This window comes from Dryobates pubescens, chromosome 10, assembly GCF_014839835.1.
Source record: "Dryobates pubescens isolate bDryPub1 chromosome 10, bDryPub1.pri, whole genome shotgun sequence".
In the NCBI taxonomy this organism is placed as follows: Eukaryota; Metazoa; Chordata; class Aves; order Piciformes; family Picidae; genus Dryobates; species Dryobates pubescens.
In genome coordinates, this window is record NC_071621.1 from 2,163,759 (window position 1) to 2,184,596 (window position 20,838).

Genomic DNA, 20,838 nt, shown 5'->3' on the forward strand with positions numbered 1-20,838 from the left:
GAAAGCTGTACCTTGACAGGCTTGAGGGTTATTCTGTGAAGCTCTTGCTGTTCCAACCGATCTTTAATTTCAGTATGTCTCCACATGGTCTTGAAGCACTCTTTTGGATTCTGTTCCTTTGACTTCAGTTTTGTCAGTTTTGTCAGTTTTGTCGTGGTGTGGGTGTTTTGTTTTGTTTGAATTGGTATTTTGCCCTCCCTTTTCTGCTGTCTTTCTCCTTTAGGTGTATAGTCCTCCTTAATCTCAGGTTTAAGGCCTCCTTAATCTCAGGTTTGCCTTTCTGTTATCCCTGACTTGAGAATCAGCCTTTTCTTTTGACAGAGAACTGGCATGCTCTTCCCTTCTCTTTGACCTTACACTTAGCCTTTCTTATGTCCTTCATTTTTACTATGTCTTATTCTGCATGCTTTCTTGGCATTGCTGCTTTCTGGCCTGTAGTTCCCCTAAGGGGATTTATCATTCCATTTACCATTCAGAATTTCTGGACATGACAAACCACTTTCTTCTGCATCATCAGCATTTCTCTTGTGTTTTGAGCTCAGGCTTTATGAGTTTAATTCTTCCTGACTTATCAGAGCAGTTTGCAAATTCTTCAAAGGTTTCTTTTATCTTATTTTGGTTTGATTCAAATCAAACATCTTTGTTTCCAGCCTGCTTGTTGTGTTTTGGGTTTGGTTTTATTTTTTTTTTCCCCCCATTGCTTTGTTTTCTGTTAGGTTTTATTTTTTCCCCTCAGCATTTTTTTTTTCCTGGAGCTTTTCAGGTTTTTGACCTGCAGTGTTAATTTGTAGGTTTGTTTGCAATCTCATTTTGCTGAAGTTGTCATCCTTTCAACCTTTAGATTTTTGTTTTTGTTGTTACAAAAATCTTCTAATTTTCTAAATAGATGTGTATTATATGCTATTCAAATATTTACCCTCATTCTTTCTTCTGATGAATTTTAGTCTGTCTTTTTTGCTGTATCACACATGATATTTTTATATATTTTATTTTGATAGGCAGTTTGTAGTGATTCATAGCTCACATAAAATTGACTCTGTACTTTGCCAGTCTTATTAGCAAAGATTCGTATCTAAATACTTTTGAAGCCAAGATTTTTTCAATTAATATTACTACTTTATGGAAAAAATAGGGACCTCTGCAAATTCACATAATTTGTTCATGACAGCCCTCATGCCTTATAAACACTATCACTCCTCCTCAGTCCGTATCCCATGTGTATTCAGCCTTTCTGTTTGTGTTACTGTTCCTCTGCTGCTGCAGTGGTTTACACCCCTTTTTCTCTGAAGAGCAGCCTCTGGTTGTCATCTGTGTCTGTTCCACCTGCTTTCTCAATTCATCACTTGTCTCTTGGGATTCTTCTTAACCCTGTAGACCTTGCCAAACATTTATCCATTCTTATTATTTTTCTTGTAATTTCTGAAGCCGACCACATGTTCTGTGGGATATTCTAATTGGTTGTGGTGGAGGATACAGTCTCTCACCTCTGTCTTCAGAGGAGTGTTGATCTCTTTTTCCTGTTTTCTCTGAGTATGCTACCAGAAAGGGGTAGTTATGGGACAGGCAGGAATCAAGAGCAAAGGCACAGGCAGGTTCACAGGTTTAACTAATTAAAACAGAAATACATGAGCAGAGAATCATGAGAAAACTGCTATGTCAGAGGGACAAAGAACCAACATAGGTTCCATCATGTCTTTTGGATATGCTGGGAATCAAGGAATGCAATTCAGAATTTAATCATTCATTCATGAGTGGATGATGGGTTCCTGTTTTATTCTGGGGTGTTGCTTTTGATTTAAGTTGAAAGATGACTCCCCAGCATGGGAGTGTTTTCTTGTTGCTGAATTTCCTCTCTATAGGCAAAGAGTTACTGTCCATTTAGCAAAGATCTTAAATTTGACTGCCTTTGCTTTATTTTATACTCCCTATTTTTTTTCTAAGTAACGAAACTGAAATACTACCAGTCAATTCATAGATATCTGGAAGTCAGCATTACCTCTGTTTGTATATGTTAAAACAGTTGTTTGTTTTCTTAATTAAAGCCCACATTCATTGACTTATGGAGGTAAACAAGCCTTCTGCCATTTTGGATGCCTATTTTTTCCTGCTAAATACAAAGGAAGCATGAGGTCAGATTTTGTTGTTTAGTTTTGAGTTACCTAAATTAGGGAAAAAAGTTAATTTCATTTGCACATCCCTAATACTTCTCAAGCTGGTCTGTGTCCATTTCCTGCTGTGAGGTCTGCCTCTAGTTGGCTTTCCTTTTCTGAACATCCCCCTCCTCCCACACTGTCTGGTTGAAATAGCATTATCTGCTTCTCTGATATTCTGACTTCTGGGCTACTGATGCTGAGAGAACATCACACAACTGTACAGATGCATTTATGCATTGTTTAGTCAGTCCTTGACTATAGAAGTGAAGACAGCTTATTAAAATGTTCAAAAGAAAGAACTTGATATGACATAGAATTATTCACCTATATCTGGATATTGCCAATAGCTGTCAGATTTTTGAGATAGTTGGAGTATTCAAAGCAAAGCAAAACAGTATTTTTATGAGACAGATTTTATTTCTCAGGTAAGGGCTGATGTAATTATGTAAACATAATGACAGAATGCGAGTCTTAGTTCCTTGTTGTTATATCATCTATAAAATCAGAGATTGTTGTGATAACTCTAAGAAATTAGCAAATTAAAGATGCTTAAACTTTAAACAATAGAAGTAAGGTAATTATAACCCCATCAAACTCAAGTTGTCTATGAGTGTGTGAACTGGGAGAACCTGTTTTAGGCTTCAGGAATACATGCTTAGAAGGACTGCCAGATTCCCTTAATATTTTTATTGAAATGTTATAATTTTATGAGGAAACCAATTGTCACAAATATGAAGATAAAATGACACTTTTTTAATAAAAGAAAACATAATTAGGCAACATCTGTATTTTTGTCTATGAATTTAACTAATAGTCTTTTAAGATGTGTGCACATGCTTCCTGATATAGAGGAAGTGCAGTTGGGTTTTTTGAGTGCAATTGCGCATTACAGAGATTAAATCTAAACGAGATCTGTAAATGGACTAGAGAAAACAGGGTAGTTTACTAGAATGTATGAAGTCTAACTTATAATCCATTCATCTACAATTAAAATCAGTCTGGCAAGGAGAATTTGAAGATCTGTAAAACAAACTGAAGGTGAAAATGATAAACATATAGGTGCAAAGATAACTTGTAAAACCTAGTTCACAAATATCACCATCTTCATTCATTTTTGTGCTTTGAAGATGGAAGTTATTTTGGTGCTATGGAGAGACACAAAATACAATACTTATGTTTAACAGTAAAGCAGAGATAAGTTTTGTTCTCTTCATGTAGCAGGAATTAAGCTATAAAGCTTGTCAAAATAAAGAAATGCAAAATTTAAATAACTGAGATGGGAAGCTGTGTTCACCTTAGTGGATTTTCACTGTCCAGCCATATCTTAAATCCTTCTTTATTTCTTATAATCCACATTTAATCACCTACTACTGTTGGAGAATTGGAATGGCTGTCAAAGTCTCTAGTACAAGTGCCACTGTCATTTGGAGAGATTTAAGACAGTACTGTAACTTGGCATAAAGACTGGTCAAAGCTTCAGCATCTGATTTCTCAATGGGTGTGCATGAAAAGTTGTAGTGTTGCCAGGCTTCCACTGTAGAAAGTATCCAGATGGACACTTTCACAGTTTAGCTAGAGTGTTTCACACTTCCTTATTCATAAGGAATTTTGCTTTGCTTCCATATTCCTGAACTACTTCTATTCAAGCATATATTCAGATAGCCATTTGCTGGTATTTATTTCTAATATACAAAGATAATCACTATCTTTACACATAATTGAGGGCTATGTTTGCAGCTCTATAAATGATTTAATTGCACTTACAGGGAGTGATTTAGCAGGGGTGTGTCAAAACATTCATGAGAAAGTGTTATGCAGTGTGATTAAGACTGCAGAATCTGCCAATAGCAAGTAAATGTTAAAGCCTGATTCCGTTTACTCTGTTAAACGGCCTGACATACCAAGTGCTTCTCTCTGTTGACCAGCTTAATGAAAACAAGAATAAATTATAGAAAGAGCTTTAGTACTTTGAGAAAGGGGGGGGGGGGGGGGGGGGGAACATGAATTACCCCTGCAAAATGTGTGCAGCTATAAATGCCATAAAATCAGCTTTGCTATCTGTTGAGGGAAGGGAAGTGTTTCAGCTGATATAGTCTTGGAACCCGTGGAAATAACCTGAAATAACTTTCTTAATACTGTTAAGGTTTTAGTTTTAAATTGCAGTGTCTCAAGGTAGCCCTAACAGAAAAGACTGTTGGCAAAAAGTACAATTTAGTCTATCTAAAATGGATAGAATATTGTCAAATAGTTTATCCTTTGAATTGTCATTTGAGGTATAAGCTACAGTTTTGAATTACCTATAGAAAAGAATAAATAACAGTTAAATGTATTTTTAAAATATTTGAATATTTGTATTTTAATGTATTTGAATATGTATAATATATGCTTACAGAGTACTTATAACCTAAGGGTCTTACGGCGACTTTTTTCTTTTCTCTTCTATTATTTTGAAGTGCTTGCCTTAGTTTTTTCCCCTTCAATCTATACTTTTATGGTATCTACTTCTATTTTTGTAGCAGTAATCAAAGAAAATATGTTTCTATTATTTTTTATGCTAGAAGTCAATGCATTATGAACAGTATATTTACTTTCTGAGTATCAATGTTGTAATTTTTCTTAATCTTGAAAAATAGCATTGCAAGTAACTCTTTTTTTCACCATTTATGACTCATAAATATGCAATTTTTTTCTTCATTTACTATATATATATGTGTTCCTAACAGGTAAAACGTCTGCTGTAACTAAAATGACATCATGCAGCCTTTTGTGGGGGAATTCTGAAGCTTTGTCAAAAATACGACACCGTGGTAAGTACTAAAAGTATGTTTGTAACAATTCTGCATTCCTTTAAAAAAAAAATAAATAAAAGAGTGTTTGCTGTTGATGTTATTAGATGTGTTTGAAGTACACCTTTGTAATATGTATTTCCAGTTAAAATGCTTATTTGCCATATTTTCATACAATGACACATCAAAGACAATTGGTTCTAAATATTAGTGCTGTTTATGTGCTTATTCATAAGCATCAATTTGTCTTGTTTTTCAGTCCTGTAAATACTGACTGACACCAATCAGTTTGCACTTAAAAGACATAGGATTAAACCTGGCTATTGTGACAATACTACTCACTAAGGTTTGGGGTGTCCAGATCATAATGCATCAGGTAAAGCTGACAGTCTCCACTTTGCAAAACAAGGTTGTGTTCCAAAGTTCTTATGGGGCCATATAAATAAAGGGGCTTGGTTGCTGTTTCATAGTTTTCCTCTCAATGTATTAGCAAAACATGAGATAACCTGTGGCAATGACAGTGATGAGCAGTGTGAGCAATCTGGCAGTGTAGGCCTAGAGCCTGACAAGATGGTAGGCCATGCTCAGCATAAGTGCAGAAGTGGCTAGCAGTGTAGCAAAACAGTGCTGTGCCTGCAGCATGTAACTAAAGCAGGGCACTGGTAGCTATAAACATAGAGAGTTATCTTGGAATAACAGGACACACACCTGCATCAAAAACCTTGTGTGTCATTAGTAGTTTGACCAATAATCTATGATAGTATGATGTGTGGGCACTCGTGGGGAACCAATGAAGCTATGCCAATGATGCTCTCCAAGTTTATATAAGTTGTAGAAGTTTCCTTGATACACACTTCTTTACTTTACTTTGCTATACTATACTCACTATGCTCGCACTATAGTCATGCAACACTGGAATAATAAAGGAACAATATTAAATCATATTGGTTGTCTGCATTGACTTTAGTCTCCATCGCCAACAATGACCTACTTCAGTATATAGTGTACGCACAGACACACACACAGATATATGCATATATATGCACACATACCTAAACATTCTCATGATAGAAATATGAAAAGGGTTTCATTTAGAAATCTATGCATAGATTAATATAATGAACATTCTTTCATATTATATCTGACACATTGCTTAATGAGAAGGGAAAGACATGTACAAATGACCAGAAAAAAAATTGCCTGATGCTTAGTTCTTCCTTCTTACTTTTTCATCTATGAACTTTAAAACAGTTGTGACTTTATCCAAATTACTGTGCTATCTGCAGTACAGTGACTTTTCAATTTAGTGTTATCTTCGGGTCCTAATTTTAAGAAATAAAATAGTAATATATATGATAGTAATAGTAGTATAGTAATAGTAATATATATGCGTGTATATATATAGTAATAGCAATATATATGATGTGATAATAAAGTTGTGAATAAGCAATAATTCAAAGGTTAGTTATGAGATCTGAGGGTATCATTATGTGAAATGTAAAAATCAGACAAAGAAAATGACAGCTTTGAAAACTCTAAATGATATTTGCATCACTGAACCATGCTTATTCCAATTTGCATCAATTTAAATGTAATTGAATAAAGACCACTGTATGAACAGGAGCCTGTTTAATAGTTTACCATCCACGCTAATCATGGACATAGCTGAAATCTTGTGGGTTACTACAGTGATTATTACATCTATGCATGGATGCCACATACAGGATTCAGTTAGTCTGCTCAGAGAAATCATGACATTTTTTCAGGAAAAAGACAAGTAATCAATACAAAGAATGTAAGACTGATATAAAGAATACAAAATTGAAGTCAAATTCAAAATAATTGCTTAATTTCTTTAGGAAAGAACTAACAATTTATGGTAGATTTACTGTGTCTTGAACTAGAATTGGCCACAGTCATGTGCCAAGAAGGGAGATTTCAAGATTACCATACACTGGGATAAACCACAGAAGCTGGGGAGAGGATTTTGAAGGGGAAGCTGAGTGATGGTATGATTCTAGTTTTCACTGTTTGCTAAGGAGTTTGTTTTTTCTTCATAATGCAGAGGGAAAGTCAGGGAGGAGAAGAAAAGGAGACAACATGAAAGCAGAGAAGTGAGACAGAGCCTCTTGATGTCTGGCTTCTAACTCCCACCCCAAGTTAGGTGACATTGGAAGCCAGCTGTGCCTTTTGAAAAATTCCTTGTTTGTGTGAAGTGATAATTGGACTATACATAACAAACCCCAGGAGAGTAGAAAATGTAGTTCTAAATCTTCATGAAATTGATTTCAACTTCTCTGTTTGCTAATTTCTTTAAGATCATTGAGTCAACCATAAGTCTAAAATCTCCTTTCAGGTAGCTGTTGAAAGTATTAAGGTCTCCCCTCAGCTTCCTCTTCAGATTAAACAACCCAAGTTACATTAGCCCTCTAAGACTTTCTCTCAACCCTTCACCACCTTTGTTGCTCTTTGGACATTGCTTCATTGTTTCCTCAAGCTATACAATACTAGGATTTTTAAAGATACTTAATCAAATTAAGTACCCAGTCAGTTTCTCAAAAACAAAACCCAAACTCTTGTACTCCTTTTTCAGCCTTCCCTGCAACACCAGCATTCCCAAATTCCATGCTAGCGGAATAGAACAACTGTGTCTCATTTTGTTATCATTCACTTAACCTTGAAGACCAAGATCTCTGATCACCTCTTTAGTCCTCTGCTTCCAATGAGATGAACTTCAAGAGGGTCAAGGATAAATAAAAAAAAAATCCTGGGTACTGATTTATATTCAGAATGTTATTCAGATAGTCTGCATGTGACTTATTAGTTAACTTCAGCAGCACATAAACTTACAGAGGCCTTCTTTTTTTGCATTCTAATGCTCTCTGATATCCAGAGACACAGTGATTTTCAGGTAAACTTCTAGATAGAATCACAGAATTACAGAATCCTTTTGGTTAGAAAAGACCTTTAAGATCGTCGAGTTCAATCTTTATCTAACTCCACAATAATACTGCAACCCTTAAAATCCCGATAAATATCTAGGCGCTTGAAAAGCTCACTGAAACCACCATTTTCTACAGACACACAAAAATATGCTTCTGTACCTGCCCAGATGTCCAGCACTCATTTTTGTTCTCATAACAAAACCTCAGAGCAACTGAGTCACAGTCAACTATATTGGACTAGGATTTCAGAATACTCTCCCTGAAGACAAATTTAGAGATGCCTACATAGAATGCTGTGAAACATCCTGCTAGCACACCTAGACAGAGTGGTTAAATTCCCGGATGGTAAGTGATCAGTTAAATTTACACTACCTAAATGTCTTGAAGAATATGCAGTTTCCAATTCTGAATCCTACTGAAATGTTGCTTATCAGCTCCATTAATTAACAAGACCAGACTAACCATTCTATGATTCTGTGATTCTATGATACTTGAAAAAATGTTCCAAATTATTTGCATGCAGGTGAAACAACTCAGGTGAAGTAAAATTCAGATTCTGTTTTCAGGAATTAAGTCTTTACTTTTCCTGAAGAGGAATGAACTAATACTCTTTCACTTGATTGCAGCTGCATTGATAGTGATGGAGATTTGGCCATCGGCACTCACAGCATTATCATGGATTTAAAGCTTACACAACTATTCACAGAATGTTAGGAAAACCATCTTAATTTTTTATGTTTTAATATGGGATTAGCAAGTAACTGAAAAAAATCAATGCTTAGTTATAATCTTTAAAATCTGCATTTTTTGTTGGTGTAAAAAAATAATAATCTACAACCAAATATCTAATAAATTGTGTTTTGGCTCTGCATGGTGGAAACAAATCTCTTTTATCTGGAACTAAATCACACAGTCAATTGAAATGTAGTTTGCAGTTAGCAAAGTTAATTTTACTGGGAAAAGAAGTGTTGCTTCCATCATATGAGATTTGTGCTTTGCTTTAAAGCTACATAGGTGATATTTCTTATACTACGTCATGTCACTCTTAGGGGTAGGCATTTGTCATGAATTCGGTTCACAGTATCACAGTATCACAGCACATTAGAATTTGGAAAAGACCTCGAGAGATCATCGAGTCCAATGCCCCATGACAAAGCAAGATCAATTAGGGTAGTCTTCACAGGAATACATCCAGGTATGTTTTGAAAGTCTCCAGAGAAAGAGACTCCACAACCTCTCTGGGCAGCCTGTTCCAAAAGCTGTCCAGACATGGATGGTCCTGGGCAATAATCTTCAGTTGTTACTGTTTGAGCAGAGGGTTTGAACCAGATATCCTCAAGATGTCCCTTCCAACCTCCACTGATCTGTGATCTTCATTTAAGAATGATTCAGTTTTTCTTCCCATGGATTAAAATAGCAGTTTGTGCTTTTCACTTTCATTACCTGTAAGAATCAAAGGAGGAAAAAACAAGCAAAAAACTATATTAAAATTTTACACGATGATAATCAGTCATCTGAAAAGTTACAGGATTGATGATTAGATACTGAGAGCCTCTATTGTTACTGAAGCTCTTTTTAAGGGAAGGTGAGTGCAATAAGTATACTTTATTTGCCCAAATGGAATGGAAGTAAATATTTTAAAGGCTGCTAAAATAATTTTTATTTCATATTTTTTATTAATTATTCATGAAATATAACTGATTGAGCTCAGTGGTGTGAGGCTACAATACAAAGTTCAACTGATGGTAGAACTAGAATCTGGTCCATACACTTAGAATCCATCAAAACTAAACCCAAAAGTGTGCATAATGAAGTAATAAGATACATAAGGGTACAGGAAATTCAGATGTGCTATTTTCAGCATAAACTAAATTAATTTGAAAGGAGAATTCCTTAAAAAAAAAAAGTCTGAAAGACAAATCTTTCATGGTAATGCAAAAACTAAGTAGTCAGAGTTTACTAATTTACAAAGCAAGAGTTTTCAATTAAGGAGCTTGAAAACAGAGATGTTTGTATTAGAGTTTTCTCAGTGGAAAATCAACATGGAACAGAACAATTACACTAATAACAATAAAAGGTTACTGTCTTTTCAGGTTCATTGTGTTTTAGAATGTGGACTTCACAATGCTTTTAAATATTAGCATAGCATTAGTACAACAGCATTCTGAGCTTGTTAACTTTGAAATATTATCACAGTATATTATGAGTTAATTTTTTTAAAAGGACATAAAGAGCTAACAAAACATTTGTGTTTCTTAAAATCATGAAATCATGATCGGTTTTCTTCTAGTTGACCTGCAGTTAAAAACAAGTTGACATTCACTTGATGCAGAGGTTTTTTTGTGAAGTTATTGGGAATTTAATTTAAAACCTTAGCTGATTTTTTTTTTTAAATTTTATTTTTTTCAGCTATGTTTGGTTATGGTTAAGTGTTTGAAATATACAGACAAGAAAATAGCAAAGTCAGGAAAAAAATATTTTATGGTAGTACAAATCTTTTTGTTTGAAATACAAACTTCGTAATCAATAGTGCCAGAAGATGACAACAACACTTAAAGCTCTTAGTAATAGCAGTGTAGATCTGATGTCCAGAAATGCATCTATATTGGTGCAAGAATTTCAGAAAGATAATTGTTACTAATGTTCTGAAATTGTTACAAGATTTCAATATTCCAGGAAATTAGAGACAGGGAAATGATTAGCTAGGACTACCAAATGGTTGTCTCCCATGCGTATAGGGAACAATATTACATACCAAAAAGAAATTGTTCAGAAACTTGCCACAGTGATAGTTATATCATCCTTTTGGGGGGACAGACTTCAAGGAGAATAGCAGTTATCTAAACAACACCAAAAAGAGTATTTGGTTTTCTTGTCCTAGGAATCAATGAAATTACTTCTGACAAAACATACGTAGGAAACACTTTCCCACCACTTTAAAAATAAATATTTACATAAAGAAGCAAGCAAGAGCTTTAGATGATTATTCTTGTCTCTCATGCCAAAGAAGGCATTATGGAAGGAATTATTTTGAAGAATAGAAGTATGAGATCAGACAGAAATCACTGACATATCCCCAATACAAGGTAGAATGATCTTCTCCTCTGTCAAAGGGATTTAATTGTCTGCCCTGACCTCCATCTGTTCTACTAATTGACTGCATTAGTTTGTGGTAGATATTTTTGGTTGTTAATAGGTTTTATTAGTGAGATTTATTGAGATGATATAATAAAAGCACACAGAAAGCTGTAATTCTTGCCAAATGACAAGTTTTATAATTTTTCAATCCTGACCTAAATCAGTTAACTGAGGGCAGGAAAAAATAGATCACTTCTTCCTAATGAACTTGGCAGCTGCAAACTGTCTCTTTTATTTCCTTTTTTTATTTTGTGCAATATCATTCCATGCAGATATGATAAAAGAAAAACAAAAGAGAAGAAAGGAAAAAGAAAACCAGAAACCCCTTATGAAATAAATGAAATAATTTCTCTTTAGAAATGTCTTTGACCTTGATTGAATGGATGGGTATATATTTTTCTCTGTATATCTCACCTATATGTGCAGAGAGTTGAAAGGAAGCTACAAACCAGGGAGAAGAAAAAATCAAGAGGAAAGAATTGTAGTTTGGAGGAAGTAGCAAGCTATTGATGTGCACTCTGTGAGAAAGTTTTTACAATAAGGCAGTGGACTGAGAAGGCCATATGCAGAAAAGGAAAAGCATGGAAGTTACCTTTATAAGAGAACACATTTTTAAGCTAGGGGAAACAAGAACAGGACAGGTCTGGGAAAGGTACCACCAAGGCATAATATTTTGTTATGAAATCATACTGTTAAAAATTATTTTTTGTCATTACAAAAGGTGCTAGTCTATTTGCTTACTACCTCCTGTTCTCTTCTTTTTTTTTTTTTCAGATGTGATCAGAAATTTATACCATATATGAATCTATAGTGCAGTGCTCTATGTATGTGTTACATGGTAAAAGACATCAGTGAAAAAACATACTAGTTTCTCTGTTTCGAAAGTGTCCATATAATTCCATAGTCCTGTGAAATCCTGTGAAAATAGGTAAAGTGTACTAAGTAATATGATAATAAGAGTGTTGCATGGGTCCTGTTAGAAAATAATTTAAAAAAAACCACATTACATTAAAAATGTCATGAGAAACATGTTTTTGTCAGGTTAAGAGACATGAACCGTACAATTCTAAGATAATATTGTTTTTCACAAACCTATCTGTTCCATGTTAGTGAAGACTAATGTTAGATGTAGATGGTGAAAATGGATAGGCTTATTCCCTGATGTTCAGTTTTGCTTCATGGAAGATAACATACAGCAAAATTTTCAAAATTATACAGGACATGGCTATGGGAATAGCTACAATAACAATAGCAGTTATAACAATAGTAGTAACAATAACAATAGCAATAATAATAATAATATGCATAGTAACATGGGTAATAAAAGGAATACCTAAAGTTTAGTCTAAACTCTATATATTGAATTTCTTACCAATGGGTGCTGTATCATTTTTAATAAACCACTAGCAGAACTAATGAATGAAAAGACAATAACTAGTAGAAACTCAGAGCAGAATATGCTTTTCCTGATTTTAGTCATGAGGACTTGGTTTATGTATGAAGCTAATGCGAGGCTACACCTTGAGTACTGTGTTAATTTTTGGAGCCCTAACTATAAGGTGCTCAAGTGAAGCCAGAGAAGAGCAAAGAAGCTGGTGAAGTGTCAGGAGAACAGGTCTTATGAGGAGCAGCTGAGGACACTGGGGCTGTTTAGTCTGGAGAAAAGGCTGAAGGGACACCTTATTGCTCCCTGCAACTACCTGAAAGGAGGCAGTAGCAAGGTGGGTGTTGGTCTCCTCTCCCTAGTAACAAGTGATATAGCAAGACGAAATGGCCTCAAGTTGCACCAGGGGAGGTTTAGATTGGATATTAGAAAGACGGTCTTCACTGAAAGGGTGACCGAACACTGGTATAGGCTCCACAGGGAGGTGGTTGAATCTTAATCCCTGGAGGCATTTAAAGATCTATAGATGTGGTGCCAAGGCAATGGTTTAGCACCAGATTCCAAAGAGTTAAATAATGGTTGGACTTGATGATCTTGAGGACCTTTTTCAGTAAAAAAAAAAATCTATGATTGTATGACAAAAAAGATAATTATATATATAATGGTATGAGGTGAGAGAAGAAATTGTTTTCTTGTACTTCAGCTACTGGTCAGTTAGCTGTCAAATCTAGGCTAGTGACTAATTTTGAGGATGTTTTCATGGTGGTTGGCTTCAAATAATATTTACATATTCCTACATTCTAGTAGGAAGAATTGCTGCTTCTCATTTAGACAGAGTATCTAACTTTATAACACAAACAATGAGACAAACATGAGGTTTAGTGATGTGTTCAAAGTAGAGGAGGTACTTTTTCACTGGGCAAAGATGGAAACTTTCTACTAATGGGGGTGGAAGGGTGAGAAGGAAGATAAATAACAGCTTTTTCTTTTGTTATTGTCTTTCCTTTTCTACTTGGATATTAGTTCTACACACTACAAAGCAAATAAGATATATATGTTAGAGTTCTGAAAAACCTTTGATGCAAGAAAATATAATTAACTAAATGTGGGATGGCTTTGAAGTTATGCATATAGTAGAATGGTAGGGGCTGTCATGCAGATAATTTTGATAAATTTGTGTTTTGTACCTAAGAGTAAAGCATTCACACAGTAGTTCTGAGATTTGTTTTGCAGTTAAAAGTCAGTGAAAGATGATCTGATTTTTATTACTGGGAGAGGACAAGGTTGGAAATGGAGGACCTTTTTAACTGATTAGAAAATTACCTAAAGAATCTTTTATTTTTATGCCACTTTCACATTCTGTCATTGCTTTCTGTTTTGTTGTTGTTGTCGTTGGTTTGCCTTTTTGTTGTTTGTTTGTTTTTGGGTTTTCGTGCTGCCTTTTTGGCAACAAATATAATTGAAAAAAGTGATTAAAACAAAAAACAAAACAGCATGGCTTGCATCTCTGTAGTGAAAATCTTTCTTACCCCAAAAAACACAACACCCAAAACCTGTCTGTTGAGGAGAACCTACAACCTGTCCTGCTTCTACTTGTGCCTGTGCTGGAATACTGTGGCAAGACAGTGCTGGAGCCCATGCTCTAGCCTTATTTCAAATATAATGTTTGTAACTTGGAAGAGGGGAGTTGTGGGTTTAGAATTCTTCAAGTTAAGGAAGGTAGTTACTTGCCTCTCCTGTTTCCAGGATGAGTTCATAATTGTAACATTATCATATGAATGAAAGCAGTATCACTACCTGGTAACTGAACTAGTTAATGCAAAGTACGTGTGAAGCCTATGACTCCTGTGTAGTTTAGTTCTGTGAATTTGTATAATAGAGCATCAACTATATTTTTTGAGTACATAGTGTATTTGAGTAGGAGAGCAAAATCTCAGCTGATTAAAATTGCTTTTCCCACCCTTATTTTGGTTATTGGAACATTTGTAATGTTTCATATTCTAAGACAGGAATGCCAACAGGCAAATATCAAATTATAATCAATAAACAGCCTCAAGAGATCAAATTGCCTAACAATCTCTCTCCTCAGTTTCTCTGTTGCTACAGACAGGAGTTTTAATTTCTTCCATCTTTGAGAAAGGCACACACATAAGCTTTATGGTGAAGAAAGAAAAAGAGGAATGAGACCTGTGAGTTTTCTTGTTTAATATTTAGACAAAACCTCAGAGATTCCCTTAAGAATTTTCATTTTTAGTCATTTGACCTTTCTTACTGGAGAAAAGTTAGACTCATTCCATGCTAGAAATGTTTATTTTTTTATGTCTTGCAATGGTAATAGGTATAAACTGATATTTTTGAAGATTTGCTCAAATTATAAATGTCTATTCTGCAAAACTACAGAACTGTATGAAATAGTGACTTTTATATGCATTTTTTTCTTTTTTCTTTTTATCCTAAGTCCACGGGACCTGTTGCATTACAGAAACACAGGGATGAATGTCACCTTCCAGATCATAACCTTTTATTTTGGAGTAACACATCTGAATTTAAGAGAATAGAGGTGCAGAGAAGAGATAAAGAGAGGCCCATTCGTTTAATAAGGTCATATCAGATGTAAAAGCTGCAATTGTGCTAAACTGTACTGATTCTATTTCTTGTACATTTCTCTAAAGTGTGTACTTGAAGAGTGGTATTTTCTTAAGCCTTTGCAGCCACAATTAGATTATCAAATAAGTGAATGTATACTGTGATTATTGTGCATGGTCATATTTTAGGCATTGGATTGTCTGAGCAAGAAAAGTCTTAATACTGCGTCATATTACCTTGCAATCAAAGTTAATTGCTGCTTTATTATTTCAGAGTGTGTCATGATCTCTCTTGCATTCTGGCTTCAGATATTTTAATAGCTACAGTGTCCGTTCAGTCACAGGAAGCATGACGGGTTTTTTTTAAATCATTTTAAGTACAACAGAAAAATAAAGGAAACCATCTATTTGAATATTCAACCACAGCTTCTTATAGTCAGATCCAAAAGGGATTTTTCACAGAATGTTTTTTACAAAGTGTATTTTTTTGTGTGTGGGTTTTTTATTTTTCTTGAAAAGGGGTGATGATTACACTTTTCTTTCTCTCTGCATGCTTTTCAAATTGTTTTAATTATGTAGAGAATTGACAATTGCAATAACAGTGTTGGGACCAAAAAGCCTTTTCCTTATAATCCTATTGCTCTTTTTGATACTTACAAGATTTAGAAATTCAAAGTAAGAGTGGTAGCTGTAGGCAAGAAGAAATGGTGTGATGTAAATGCATGTCTGTTTTCTGAAAAAGAAGTGGTGATTGTGGTTTCTAACCTGAGAGATCCACTGATGTTGTCTGAGAGACTCACTGGAGAGATTCATAGGAAGGTAAATATAGAATAGTATTAAAAAAAAAAAGCTGATTAATTAAAAGCTTGCATATAATTTCTATTGCTTTTCAATCTTTATTTTCCTATTTAAAAGGGAAAAAAAGTAAAAAACAAAATTTGTCCTCAGTTACTTCTAACCATAAATCTTAATACCAATGTCAAGGTTCATAGGCATGTTTGTATAGTTGACATCTATTTTCACTGCTATTTTACTTTCTTTTAAATTCTAATTTGTAAATATTCAAGAGAATATTAACTGTGAATTAAAAAGAGATGCATTAGAATTGATGTAAAAGATAAACGACAGTGTTCTCATCACTAAAAGCCCTTTCACCCCTTTCACATGCTGAATTGCTGTGACTAAACACAGAATTCATGCTGACATGTAACTTGGTTAAACCATTAACAATTTAGATATGCAGCTCAGATACTCATCACTAGTGAAGTTTCTAATGCAAAATCAGGGTTATTCAGAATCTAGATTTGTTTTGACAGTGTTTGGGTTTCTTTTGGTGGGTTGGGTTTTGATGATTTTTTTTTTCTTTGTTTCTTTGATACTAATGTAATAATACATTGTTGAAATCTATTCTTCCTGGGAAAATGCTTACCAAAAAAAAAAAAATCAACAAAACAGACATACAGCTCCTATTGGGAAGAAGAATTTCTCATAAGAATAGAGTTACTTCAGGCATAGCTATAGTTACAGTTCTAAAATTTAAATCTATCTATGATTTGCTTATTTCAGTTAATAACCATTCCACCAATCTTCTAAGTAATCCAATCCAGAAACCGCACATTAGTTCATGACTGATGTTCCTTTTTTTGAATTTGTCTGAGTTTCCGTTAAGATTTTGTGTAGTAGGAAAGAGACCTGGAAATTAGGGAAATAAACCCTAAATAAATTATAACTGCTTTTTGATTGGAAAGATTGTGGGCTAAATCAGTATACATATACTCATATTTGGAAGAACTATTCTTCTGTTATCCAGCAAATATTTTGAATACATCAATGATTTAGAAGCTGCAGTGCTGAATTTGACATGGAGGTGTTTTGGGAAGAACACTTACAGACAACTCTATGATTATATGTATGTATTGCTAAAATTAATATTGTAGACATATTCACATACTGCTATGCCTTAGGTAGTTCTTCTTTATGGTCTTCTGCCACTACATCAATTGATTATACAGTCTTATGTTTAAAGCAGGATAATATTTATAATTACTTTTTCAAACAAACAAACAACCCAACATAAACAAAACAACAACTAAAAACCTCCCACAAACTGATAGCTATATAACTGCCCTCCCCCAAAACACATAAAAAACCCAAACAAATAAAGAAACTAAACCACCATAAACCCACTTAATTTAATGACTTAATAACATACTGGTAGAAGAGAAGGGAAGAAGAAAAGCCACAGTTGATGTTCTTTGCAAATGAAATACTTTTGAAATCTCCATATTGAAAGAATTTGGAGTCCTGGTGGACAGTAGGTTATCCATGGGACAGCAATGTGCCCTTGTGGGCAAGAAGAAAAATGGTATCCTGGGCTTCATTAAGAACAGTGGCCAGCATGTCAAGGGAGGTTCTGCTGTTCTTCTGCTCTGCCCTGGTGGGACTACATCTGGAGTACTGTGTCCATTTCTGGGCTCCCCATTTCAAGAGGGACAAGGAAATACTAGACAGAGTCCAGTGGAGGGCTATAAGGGTGATTAAGAGACTGGAACATCTGTCTTATGTGGAAAGGCCAAGAGAACAGGGGCTGCTTAGTCTGGAGAAGAGTGAGAAAGGATCTTACTAATTTTTACAAATACCTGAAGGATGGATGTCAACAAGATGGGGACAGTCTGCGATAGGACAAAGGGCAGTGGACAAAAATTAGAACACAAGAACTTCCACCTCAACCCAGGGACAAACTTCTTTACTGTAAGGGTGATAGAGCACTGGAACAGGCTTCCCAGAGAGACTGTGGAGTTTCCTTCTCTAGAGACTTTTGAAACCTGCCTGTATGTGTTCCTGTGTGGCCTGCCCTAGGTGATTCAGCTTTGGGAGGGGGTTTGGACTAGATGATCTCTGGAGGGTCCCTTCTATCCCTTGGCATTATATGGTTATATGATATTCTGGGAAATGCATTTAATACTGTACAAGATACCACTATGAGGAGAATATGAAGTTTTATTGATTATGTTATTTGTTGTTTTGGTGACTAGCCAGTGTCTTTCAGGATTCAGATAATCAATCCAACTGTATGCTTTCAGAATGTATATATAAAGAGGGGGATGTGGGCATTCGACCCTGATTCTGTATTGAGATGAGACCTATGTACACATCAGAAACCTTGTCTCAGGGAATTTGAGCAGAAGGAGATGAGAGAGGACAGAGACTGAAGATAGTGACTGAAAGCTGAGGTGTGCAGTAGTGCACCAGTTTGTTTAGATAAAGCCTGAGAAACTCTAGAAAAATCTGTGCAGTTCTTAGTCTCCTGTCCTATTACATTTGTGGTTGGCATTCTCATGACCTGAACAAGGAGGCCAAAAAACCTGAAATAGCTTTGGAGCTTTCTATTCTACCCTGAAGAAAAGAGGACTTCTCTTATTTCCCCAGGAGGTATAGAATTAGTATAGAGCTATTGACATACTCATCGGCTCAAGTTGGAGAAGTGCTAACTGCAGATCCTGGAAACCATCAGGCCCTCAAGGCCTGATTCATAGTCTATTTAGGCATATCCAGTTGTGACTTAGGGTACAGATTTATAATCAAGTACCAGTTGTTTTTCTAGCAGGTACACATCCATGTTTTAACTCCAATCTGCAATTATTTCAAAGGCCATAAATGTCTCATTAGCCTGGAATTATGTTCCTTTGCCACTGAAGAAATCATGCATGTACATAGTTTCAGATCTTCTTTGACTTCTCTTTAAATATTGTGTTGCCAGAAGTTGCCATTTTAAATTGAATATTTTGCTATGGATTGTTTGAGTGGGTAATGTTTCCAACTAGCAAGCAAGTTTGTACACATTTTTCTAAGGCCTGAAACTGTTAAAAAGAAATAATGGAAAAATACACCACTATTAGTGGTAATAAATAAAGACATGACAAGTACAATTCCTGTACATACTCCATATGTAAAAATGCGTTACGTATCTGGTTGGAAACATTTAGATGTGCATCAAACTTGTTTTGGTATAATATCTAACAACATTCTAAAATACATAAGAGTTTTCTATTTAAGATTAATCTCTAAATGCAATGTGTGAGACTCTGTTTACATCTTCTAACCTTTTAATGATGCACATAGTAAAATCAGTTTGTTCATGAATGTATAGTTAGATGGCCTTCTTCCTTATCTGTAGATACTCTTACTGAAAATTATGTCTTTCTCCATGTATGAATGTGTCTTTTATATGTGAAACTGAACTTAGGAAAATTGTAGTTTCTCTAGTAATTTCAATAAGCTAAAAAAGGGCATATTTTATGCCTTTGCAAAACAATTTTCTTTGTGAGATGTATTTTTAAGGATTTACTGTATACAGTGACTGTACATAATTTATTGCTCATGTAGACTTGTGGAAGAGACCTGTTTAATAAGAAATTACTAGAAACTTTGCAGCAGAGCTGCTATTTAAGTATCTAGAATAACTTTCAATAACCAGAACATGTTACAGTAAATGTTAGTTTTATTCTGCCTTGTCTTGGGATTTCTCTTTTATGGTATACACCTTGCCTGTGTTGATGAACTTGCCCCTATCTGCTGTTTGTGTGTGTCTCTGCTGTTTGTTTATGTCTTTGCAGTGGTTGGCAAAGGCTGCAGGTCTGTTATAGGTGCAACAGGGGTTCTGAGAGACCTGGTTATATTCTGTGTGTTTAGCAACTGATTTGCTTTCTTATGGATTGGAGATCGTTAAAATTCAGATGTCTGCATGTGCATGTATCAGAAATACAACATTTGTATATGTTCCTGTTAAGGTACAGAGGATAATAAACCACATTATATGAGTGGATTAATACTGACCAAACTAACTTTTGTTGGTCTTACTTTCTAGATAAGGTAGTAGATAGCAGATAGAAAATTAAGTTCCAGGCCAATAATAAAATTTCCCCTTTTCCTTTCAGCCTATTCAAAATAATGACACATTACTGTACTGTACTTAGTATGGATAAATATTATTTATTAAATGATATTTTGACAGTTGTATATTCTTTCTAGTACTTGTACCAACAGAAATTTCTGCATTCCTTCGTGTTCTCATTTTTCTTTTTCTCAATGCTGATGATATGTGTGCTCTTTTCTATATGTCATTCCTATTTTCTTGTTTTGTTTTATCCTTTTTTAATTTGCTGTTTGCCCAGACAAATTTATTCTCCAGATATTTTTCATCATCTGGATCACTTGTCTTTCCTTCCACCTTGTCAATTTCCTGAGTGCTTTATTCCACATTTATTTTTCTTAAGTTCCTCAGTGTGAATATCAAGGGAATAGGATCTGTTGCTCCTCCCTGAGCATAGGTTAAGGCCTTAGTCAGTTACAACTGTAAAATGTGCTTTGTTGTGCATGGTCAGAAAAGTGTACTAAAGTCAGAATGGAAGAGGGCATGAGGGAACACTACCCAAATTTAAATGTCTGACTGTTTAAGATCCAAATATCAGAAGGGAAGATGGTGTTTGAGGCAGAATATAGGGTGACTGGTATCCAGCTGACCATTCTGAGAGCCAGGGAGCTGCCAGAGTGGGGCTGCCCTATGAGGGAGGATGAGCCATGAGCTGAGCACTGCAGAAGGAAGGCTAATATGTTCACTGACTGGGCATCCTCCTATAGCACCCTGTTGAGGCTGGGCTGGTCACAGGGATGGGACCTTGTCCAATGATCAACAGGCCAGACAGGGTGAGAGATCAGGTCCAAAGCAGATCCAGGGACCCAGTCAGGGCAAAATTCAGTCTGGGCATTATTCTGGGTACAGAGCTTCTTTTAGCATAGCTCAGGCAAGGACTGATTGCCCTAGTGGCGCCCTCTCAGGGACATGAC

General features: G+C 35.2%; 1 protein-coding gene across 2 annotated transcripts in view; it reads left to right on the forward strand.

Moving 5' to 3' along the window:
• Nucleotides 1-4,880: 4,880 nt before the first annotated feature.
• The window catches only part of NLGN4X (neuroligin 4 X-linked), a 175,168-nt gene continuing 159,210 nt past the window's right edge, over nt 4,881-20,838 (forward strand). For both annotated transcript variants that reach the window (XM_009904350.2, XM_009904351.2), the window contains exon 1: nt 4,881-4,960. The gene's annotated coding sequence lies outside the window, so the exon portion shown is untranslated. The remainder of the gene's footprint in view (nt 4,961-20,838) is intronic.